We start from the raw sequence: 8,903 nt of genomic DNA on the forward strand, positions 1-8,903 counted from the left end.
TATGTGATCAACGTGGCAGTGGAAATAAATGGAGAAAATAAAAATGATTTAATGAATACTACTGAGATAATATGTTAACTTTTTGGAAGAGGAATGGGATTCTCATATTATATGCAAAAATAAAGTCCAGAGGGCTGGTTGTGGTGGCTCACGCCTGTAATCCAAGCACTTTGGGAGGCCAAGATGGGCAGATCACCTGAGGTCAGCAGTTTGAGACCAGCCTGGCCAACATGGTGAAACCCCGTCTCTACTAAAAATGTAAAAATTAGCTGGGTGTGGTGGCGGGCACCTGTAATCCCAGCTACTCAGGAGGCTGAGGCAGGAGAATCGCTTGAACCCAGGAGGCGGAGGTTGCAGCGAGCCAAGATCACACCACTGCACTCCAGCCTGGGCAACAGAGCAAGACTCCATCTCAAAAAAAAAAAAAAAAAATCCAGAGAATTAAATAACGAAGGATAGAAAATAAAACTACGAAAAATAACTTTTAAAAATGTGAGCAAATCTTTAAGTGGAGAAGGCAAGAGGTGGAGAGCAGTGTGGCTCACACACCCTGGGTCATCCCTGTAAGGCTATCACGCATCCCACAGGCAGCCTCAGAGGAAAAGCTATGAGGCAATTTTGTTCATATTCATGTCATAAATTTAAAATGTAAGATAAACTATGCTTTTCAAGAAATGCCATTAACATGCTAAAAATAATTATGCGTTCAGAGGTTGCACATGAGCCACAAATTGTGCTGATCATTTTGGAGGGAGCTGCTATCCAGTAAGTAGGGTCTGCTACCTTGTGGCTTATGCGCTTCCGAATCATTTACATAATACTGCTTACTTTATTCAAGGTGCCTTTTTATTTTTACTCACACATTGCATTTTAGCTTCATTTCACAAAAGTGGATTAGTGGCGCAAATGGTTTATTGAGGCATAAAGGCAGTAATGAAATAATAACATACATACTACAACCAGAATAACACCATACACAAACATAACAAACAAGACTCCAGCACAAATGTGGAACGCGAACTCTTACATGTTGGGACAAGTGAATCTGTGAAGGTGATGATTTCACACAAGCATTGGAAAAGAAAAGTGTGAATAGGATGTAGCATCATGAATATCTGAAAATTGGATTTCGTTCGACAAGTGATTCATTCACTTTTTGCCCTTCATGCTTTGTCTGTATTGAATTTCGTCCCATAATGGCACAAAGCCATCCAAACTTTTATATCACTTTCACACAAGCTCAGTGACCTTTCCAGCATCCACATGAGGTTTCCTGGAATAAAAGCAAAGTATCGCTTTTCAAGTATGAAACCGATCAATTGTATCACTAAAGGCAGAGAAGAGGTAGTAGCAGTAAGAGATATCAGTGACATGAACATTAAGAAACAAACACCACCAGCCCCAAAGTTAATGGCCAATATTATGCATAAAGAGAAAGCAGAATAATATGGCAGATAAATTGAAAGAGTCTTTACTACCATGTCCTCTTGCTAGCAGATATTTCTCACCGAGGCTGGACAGAACTGAGGAACAGGGCATGAAGCTGCTCCTAGCGTACCTTGGGGATAATGTTCTACAGCTTTTGATCTTATTTATCTCTGAAAACACAGACTCTATAAGCAGGTATTTTCTTGTTTTGTTAATGATGATTTTGTGAGCTGTAGGGCACTTTCACTGAAGAGGCTTTGGGACCAGAGCTGACAGAGTATCTGCTGTGCATGAACATAGAATGTGAGTGAAAGAGAATTCAGGTGGCAGGGTGCGGTGGCTGGTGCCTGTCATCCCAGCACTTTGGGAGGCCAAGGCCAGAGGATCACTTGAGCTCAGGAGTTTTAGACCAGCCTGAGCAACATAGCAAGACCCTATTAAAAATTTTTTTTAAATGCCAGGTACGGTGGCTCACACTGTAATCCCAGCACTTTGGAAGGCCGAGGCAGGCGGATCACCTGAGGTCAGGAGTTCGAGACCAGCCTGACCAACATGGTGAAACCCCATCTCTACTAAAAATACAAAAAATAGCCAGGCGTGGTGGCAGGCACCTGTAACCCCAGCTACTCAGAAAGCTGAGGCAGGAGAATGGTTTGAACCCAGGAGGCGGGAGGTTGCAGTGAGCCAAGATTGTGCCACTGCACTCCAGCCTGGGTGACAGAGTGAGACGTCGTCTAAAAAAAAAACAAAACATTTAACCAGGCACGCTGGTGCATACCTACTCAGGAAGTATGTTTCACCTACTTGGGAAACTGAGGTGGGAGGGTCGCTTGAACCCAGGAGTTCAAAGCTGAAGTGAGCTGTGATCACACCGCTGTGTTCCAGACTGGGTGACAGAGCGAGATCCTGTCTCAATTTGAAAAAAAAAAAGAGAAAGAGAAAGAATACACCTAAATGCCAATTCATCCACTGCTTTAATTATGGAGAACAGTTGGTGGACAAAAAGATGCCTTTTGATCCAAATTAGGTGTTGAAGGAAATGGTGAAACAGGTAAATATAATCAAATGGCCACCACTAAGTGTGCACTGTATGAAGAAAAGGAGGAGCGTGCTCTGCTTCTGAATGCTGAGGCACACTGGATATTTAACGGAGAGACAATCAGAGAAGATTTCAATGTCTTTGGACAATTTTTATGACATCATTAATACCCATAACAACTGTTTTATGATTTCCAGTGATTTGTTGCCAGTAATTTAATAGGAATATCTTTGCTACTATCTGCCATGTTGAAACTCTCAGTCTTACAGCTTTGTCTGAGGCTTGTTGGCTTAGCATCCAACAGAGCAGTGAGCGTAGACTTTAGCAAAAGAGCTTGAGATATTTTCAAGGTCTACCTTCTATCTTCATATGCAGAACTAACTGACAAACTATCGAATGCTTGTTGTCACTTCTGAAAGCTGAAATTTCATAGAAATAAACTAGAATGGGAGGATGATATTCTGAGGCAAGACAGTGAAAGCCTACTGCAGTTCATCACATGGAAATGAGAACTAATGCCCTTTCCTAATAGGTATTGAAAGAATGCCCTTCCTAGATTAATAGCTGCGTACCACAGACCCAACCTGGGTTCATCTGCTCAGTAGGGATACCATATCCAGAACAGCAGCTAAAATTAGGGTTAAGTTTGTGATTGTCCACTGTCATCTGCCATGATGCACCCAGATTTTGCAGAGGCGAGACTGGTGAATTAAATGGAGTTACAGGAAGGACCACCAGCTTTGAACTATTAAAGTCTTCGAGGGTAGCTCCAATCTCTGCTCTCTCTCTGAATGAGATATTTACTATCAAGGTCAGAGGGGGTAATTTTAGGAACTTTCAGGTGGCCTTTCCTACTATGGTAGTTCTTATTCTACAGTCAAGGAACCAATGTAGGATTCTGTCTGCCAGCTGCCACGTGTGGTCAACAGCTTGTCTCTGCTGGGCCCAGTGGCTCACACCTGCAGTCCCAGCACTTCGGGAGGCTGAGGGATGTGGATTACTTGAGCTCAGGAGTTCAAGACCAGCCTGGGCAACATTGTGAAACCCCGTCTCTACTAAAAATACAAAAAACTAGCCAGTCGTGGTGGTGTGTGCCTGTAATTCCAGCTATTTGGGAGATTGAGGTGGGAGGATCACTTGAACCCGGGAAGTTGGTGGTGCAGTGAGCCATGATCAAGTCACTGCGCTCCAGCCTGGGCGACAGAGTGAGAGCTTATTTAAAAAAAAAAAAAAAAAAAAAAAGGAACTTATCTCTAAAACAATAAAAATGAAAAAGTTCCTTAGGAGACCGATGTATTCTGGGACTAAGGAAATGACACCTGGTGTTATGGGTGGCAGGATGCAGAGACCCAATGAGAGACAAACTTTATCAAGGACTTTCTTTTTTTTTTTTATGAAAAAAATTTATTATAGACTTTTAAACATAAAGAATATAGAAAAATAGGACAGTGAACATTCATAAATATACCAATTAGGTTCATTAACATTTTGCCATATATACTTACACACACACACACACACACACACACATATGCACACATTTTGCTAAACCATTTGAAAATATCTTAGAGACATTTTAACACTTCACTCCTAAATACTTCAGCACGCACATTTATAAAGACATTCTTCTATAAACTACAATACCCTTATCCCAGCTCATAAAATTAGCAATAATTGTCTAATATCATTTAAAATCTAGTCCCTATTCAAATTTCTTCAGTGGCCCTTTGCCCAAGTCTTTCACAGATGACTTTTAAAACCAGGCTTCAGGCTGGATGCGATGGCTCACATCTGTAATCTCAGCACTTTGGGGCGGGCAGATCACCTGAGGTCAGGAGTTCGAGACTAGCCTGGCCAACATGGTGAAACACTATCTCTACTAAAAATACAAAAATTGGCCAGGCATGGTGGCGTGCGCCCAGCTACTTGGGTGACTGAGACAGGAGAATCACTTGAACCCGGGAGGCAGAGGTTGGAGCGAGCCAAGATTGTGCCACTGCACTCCAGCCTGACCCTGTCTCAAAAAACAAACTACAACAACAAAAAAAAGTGGGTTCCAATCAAAGACTGCACATTGTATTTAGTTATTAAGTCTCCTAAGTAACTTTTATTTTTATTTTTTTAGAGACAGTGCCTTGCTCTGTGACCTAGGCTGTAGGGCAGTGGCGCAATCATAGCTCACTGCAATCTTGAACTCCTGGGCTCAAGAGATCCTCCCACCCCAGCCACCCGAGCAGCTGGGACTACAGGCACTCACCATCACGCCTGGCTAATTTTATAAGGATTTTTGTAGAGATGGGTTCTGGCTATGTTGCCCAGGCTGGTCTCAAATTCCTGGCTTCAAGTGCTTCTCCCGTCTCAGCCTCCCAAAGTGTTGGGATTACAGACTTGAGCCACCCTGCCTGGCCTTAAGTAACTTTGAATCTAGAAGAGTTACCCGCTCCACCTCCTTCTTCTTCCCAAATGCGGATATTTTGAAGAAATGAGGCCAGTTATCTCTACAACATTCCACATTCTGAACCTATCTGATCATTTCTTTAATGGTGTCATTTAACTTGTTGTTCTAGCCTCTGTCTTCTGCAAATGGGAAATTAGATCTAAAAGCTCGACTAAATTCCAGTTGAACTCTTTTGATAAGAACACATCATAGGTGCACACTACATGACAAATGAAAAAGCATGTCTGGTTGTCTGACTCCTGGTGATGCAATGTTATCAGATCCTAAGGGTCTCTTCATTGTAAACGTATGTTTTGCCCACACAACCAACCAGCAAGTCTTTGGTGAGATGATACTTTGACACCATGAGAATTCTGGGGTGGATGTAGATCAATTTTGTATCTAATAGTTTTGGCATCAAAATCCCCTTAATGTTGTTTTGCATTAACTTTTCAACTTTTCAACAATTCGATTTTTTAAATATTGTAAAACATTTGTTTTCCACAAACCATAAAAGTTACGCAAAAGTAAGATTCACTTTTATAATGATGGCAGAATTACTCCTTAATTGACATGTGAGCACCTTTCTTTTTTATTTTTATTTTGAAACTCACTGGATGTGGTGCCTCATGCCTGGCATGGTGGCTCATGCCTGTAATCCCATCACTTTGGGAGGCTGAGGTGGGCAGATCACTTGAGGCCAGGAGTTCAAGACCAGCCTGAGCAACATGATGAAACTCCACCTCTACTAAAAATACAACAATTAGCCAGGCATGGTGGTGCATGCCTGTAATCGCAGCTACTTGGGAGGCTGAGGCAGGAGAATCGCTTGAGCCCGGGAGGCAGAGGTTGTAGTGAGCCTAGATCGCACCACCCATCTCGAAAAACAAACAAACACACAAAAAAACCCTCATATGTATTAGTCAAGGTTCTCCAGAAGGACAGAACTGTTAGGATATATGTATATGTATATACGTGGGCCATATATACACGTGTATATATATATACGTGTATATATATACGTGTATATATATATATACGTGTATATACGTGTATATATATATATAAGTGTATATATATACGTGTATATATACATACACGCACACACACCGTTTATGTTAATATTATATATACGTCATCTACATATCATATATTGTGTGTGTGACTGTGTGAGTCAGTTCTTCCTAAGAGAGAGTTTATCAGGGAGAATTGGCTCACACAATCACAAGGTGAAGTCCCATGATAAGCTGTCTTCTAGCTGGGGAAGAGAAAAGCTGGTAGTGGCTCAGTCTGAGTCTGAAAGCCTCAAACCAGGTAGGCCGATTATGCAGCCTTATGCAGACTGAAAGTCTGTGGCCAAAGACCCAAGAGCCCCCAGCAAACCACTATGCAAGTCCCAGAGTCCAAAGAACCTGGAGTCTAATGTCCAAGGGCAGGAGAAGTAGGAGGAAGCACCCAGCACAGGAGAAGGAAGGCAGCCAGAGGACTCAGCAGGCAAGGTTATCCCACCACCTTCTGCCTGCATCACCGGCATCTGATCGGATGGTGCCCACCCACAATGAGGGTGGGTCTTCCTCTCCCTGCCCACCGACTCAAATGTCAGTCTCCTCTAGCAACACCCTCACAGGCACACCCAGAAACAATACTTTACCAGCTATCTAGGCATCCTTCAATCCAATCAAGTTGACATCTAATATTAACCATCACACCATATAATAGCCAGTATGATAGCCAGTTAGGTACCGAGAGATGATCACACTTTCCAAAGCAAAGCTTCATTAAGAGACTCTGGACATACGAGAGGTGGGAGTGGAGGAATTATTGATGGTCCAGAGGGAAATGGAGGCAGCCAGCAGGACAGGAAATGGGGTGCTGGTGGAGGAACATTGAATTATAGACCTGGCTTTCCTGGTCTCAGTCCTGACCCTGGCATGGGGGTGGCAGGAGGAGAAAAGAGTTTCATGGAGTAGCTTTTGATTTGATGTTATTTGGTTTATTTCCAGGAGACTTGGAGTTCTCATTTTCATCCATTGGAACTTGACTTTCATTCTTTTGAGTGTTCTATTCTATATTATTGGCTACTTCAGAGGTTGGGGAAAGTAGTAGATCAGGCAGATTTTGCTCTTCTCCATTTCCAAATCCAGTGTACTCTGCAACACGGGTTTTTCCCTTAAAATCAACCTAAGTGGCTCAGGCTATGGTGGCTCACGCCCGTAATCCCAGCACTTTGGGAGGCTGAGGCGGGAGAACCGCTTGAGCCCAGGAGTTCAAGACCAGCCTGGGCAATGTAGTGAGAACCTATCTCTATGAAAAATAAAAATTAAGTCCCAGCTACTTGGGAGGCTGAGGCAGGAGGATCGGTTGGGCCTGAGAGGTGGAGGCTGCAGTGAGCTGTGATGGTGCCACTGCACTCCAACCTGGGTGACAGAGCAAGATGCTGTCTCAAAATAATAATAATAAAATACAATCAACTGAAGCAGTGATGTAGCTGGGTGAGGGCAGCTGTCTTCTGACCTAACGGCAGAACATGCGCCATCAGCTTTCCTGTGTTTCAAGGGAGTTTCATATTCTATTTTTGGTTCTTATTCTCCTTGGGTTTTCTTTTAGGTGTGACATTTGGTTATCTGAAGTTTCATAAATGTCATTCTTGTGAATGGTGGCTTAAATGAAGCATGGCTTTATCATAAGCTTCTATCAACGCTGTATCATTCCAAATGTCACAATCATCACTCTGGCCTGCACTGCACAGGAACAACACCCAGTCCTCCTATCCAGGACTCCATCTCCACCTCTACCACCACCACCGCTGCTGCCCATGGCCGTGCTGAGCCTACTGCCTTATTTATTTTCTCACACCCGCATTTCTCTACCACGGAGGCCACAGTGACATTTGACTTCTTAGATATTGCTCTATTCAAGAGCCTTGGATGTAAGATCTGGGGGTTCCCTTCTTTCCAAGGTATAGCACCTACATAGGTGGCTGTAGTTTCTTTTGGGAGCACTGGGGAATCCATACTGCGTAGGCTATGCTGTATATCCTGCATGTACGGACCCTTCCTCATGGACCCGTATGGATCTTTCTTTACTCAATGAATTCTGGGTCTGAGCACTGGCTTAGGTCTTGAAACTGGGCAAGAAGGTATAAGTTCCCACTAGGAATGGCCGACTTTAGCCTCCTTTTCATCCATTCTTTAATTTTTTGTTTAATTTTTGTGGATACACAGTAGGTGTATATATTTATGGGGTACATGAAATGTTTTGATACAGGCATGCAGTGAGTACTAATCACGTCACATAAAATTGGGTCTCCATTCCTTGTTGCATTTATCCTTTGTGTTATAAACAATCCAATTATACTTTTAGTTATTTTAAACTGATCATCCATTCTTGATCTCTCTTTAGAGCTTAAAACTGCACTAAGATTTTTAGGGTACCCTATAAACAATGCCCTTGTTGCCTGCCCACTTATCTTTCCCCTAGAAACACCTCCCTAGATCTCCCCCTGACTGTCATTCCAGATTTACTGTCCGTATTATGCCATCTAGCTTCTGATGATTAAGTGCTGCTGGCCTCTGCTACTGTGTGACCAGTTCTGTAGTGTCATCTCTTGTCAGCCTCAACCTGCAGAAGACAGTTGCCACTGAGTTTCCCAATGTGCTGGTGTCCTCACTGTCATGGGTAGCAACTACCTAGGGCTGGTGGCACAGATGGTAAAAAGAATTTATCAAGATAGTTTTAGGTAAAGAAAGGCAGACTTATTGGAAAAAGTAGGAAAATATGTTTCAAGAAAGCAATGGGCAAGTCAGCAAGAGAGGAGCTAACTGCAAGGAGACAAAAGCTTGCTGGGGATTTTATAGGATGGTGCTTGTGCTGTGTGTCGAAGAGGGCTTTGTGTGGTACTGATAATGCCAAGGTCGCAGTGAGCTAACTTGCATTTTTCTATCAGCCGAGGGTCTGGTGATAGCTGGGTGCAGGAAGATTGTGAGTTATTTGCACACG

At 43.0% G+C, this 8,903-nt stretch overlaps 1 pseudogene; it reads right to left on the reverse strand.

Annotated features, from left to right (window-relative positions):
- Nucleotides 1–6,607: 6,607 nt before the first annotated feature.
- LOC129480183 (survival motor neuron protein-like) lies at nucleotides 6,608–7,966 on the reverse strand (annotated as a pseudogene).
- Nucleotides 7,967–8,903: the final 937 nt, after the last annotated feature.

This window comes from Symphalangus syndactylus, chromosome 4, assembly GCF_028878055.3.
Source record: "Symphalangus syndactylus isolate Jambi chromosome 4, NHGRI_mSymSyn1-v2.1_pri, whole genome shotgun sequence".
Classification (NCBI taxonomy): domain Eukaryota; kingdom Metazoa; phylum Chordata; class Mammalia; order Primates; family Hylobatidae; genus Symphalangus; species Symphalangus syndactylus.